The sequence below is a fragment of the Chondrus crispus genome, genomic scaffold (genome assembly GCF_000350225.1).
Source record: "Chondrus crispus Stackhouse genomic scaffold, scaffold_6, whole genome shotgun sequence".
In the NCBI taxonomy this organism is placed as follows: Eukaryota; Rhodophyta; class Florideophyceae; order Gigartinales; family Gigartinaceae; genus Chondrus; species Chondrus crispus.
In genome coordinates, this window is record NW_005178652.1 from 679,937 (window position 1) to 681,540 (window position 1,604).

The window sequence follows — 1,604 nt, forward strand, 5'->3', positions numbered from 1 at the left end:
TTCCCTCGCTCTCGTGATCGCTCATTCCCTTCCTCCGGGATTCCTCTACGCCGTTACTTTGCGACCGTCGTCTCAGTGGGGCACGCCATCTTCCGTCGGTGTCATGAGCAACCCCCCTCTCCGTCGCGCGAGGGAGGTGCTCCCCCTGGCTCGTCAGAGTCGGTCGGGGCCCCGTTCCCGACTCTCCTTCCTACGGGGGCGGGTTCGCCCGCGGCGGCGGCTCCGTCGTCGCAGCTCACCGCCTTCCAGAGGACTCGTCCGTCGCGGGATTCCACGATCTCGGCGGAGTTGGGGACCCCCATGGTCGGCGTCGTCGGAGGTCTCGCGTACCACGCCGCCGAAGGTCGGGTCGGGTCGGGGTCCCCCGTCGCTCGTGGCCTACCGCTGCCGGTGGCTTTGGCCAGTCCCTCTGGCTCCACGGGAGCCGTGCCAACGCCACCCCCTCCGCCGCGCCCTGATCCGTACAGGGCCGAAGGGCGTTCCGGTCGTCCCGGATCGCCATGGGACGTTGTCCGTCCGTCGGGGGAGGGCCACCGAGGTGCATCTCACAGCGCGACGAGGTGGGTGGGCGCGGTCTACGAACGGTCCGCGCCCCTACCGTTGAGCCGTCTCCGGTTCCCCTGGGGTCGCCATGCCCGTTCGGGCGTGACGATAGCCGAGATAATTTCTCAACCAGAGGTGCGCCCTGATCTTGCCCGAATCCTCAAGATCAGGGGCGCCGGCCTTATCGATCAGGCCGCGGCGGCGCTCGTCCGCCTCATGGCGGAGGGCGATGGTGCCGGATACCAAATCCTCGGCGAAATCCCGTGCGACCGTACGTTCGTGTATAGCGTGGCCGAGGCCGAGTACGTCGATCGCATGGCCTCGGCCCTCTGCCTTCCCGGCGGAAGGGATTCGCAGCCGTTCGTCCTCGCTGAGGTCGCGGGTCTGTACCTGTGCCCCCGACCTTATGCGTTCTCGAAGCCGTAAGTCGCGCTTCAGAAGTCTGCCAGTGCCTTGATGAGGATACACTCTATCGCGGTCGCCCATCGCGACTGGTCGGCATATCGCCGAGCCGACGAAAAGGATGGGCGCGTGTTCCGCGGGGTATGCTTCGATTACGGACTGTCCCCCGCCGATTTCCACACACTCCCCGCCGTGGTTCAGGACTCCTTCCCTTCGCTGGGAGTCCATCCGCTCCTCTCGTTCGTTCTTAAATTCTTCGGGTCCGCTTTCCTAGAGGAGAACCACCCAGCGTATTAGTGGCTCTTGTCTAACTGCGAACGGGAGTGGGCGTGGTCGGTGTGCAACGCCGTCAGCACCGAGATGGGTGTGAACGGCAGGGTGTTCCTCCAGTGTAGTGCAACATAGGGCCCTGCATGGGAGTGAAGTGAAAGGAAATTAATTGGATATGACAAGTGGTCCGGGTTGGGGGACGTCCCCCCAACCCGGACCACATGTCATATCGTGTGTACACACGTGTGGATAATTGCACAGTTTTAATTTTTAATTATTTAATTTATTTAGTTAATTAGTTGGCATTAATTTTGCTGACATTAGATTAGATCTAGGATCTAGCGCCGCGAGCTACTGTAGTGGCTCCGGCGGGGCGATATATACCTTAG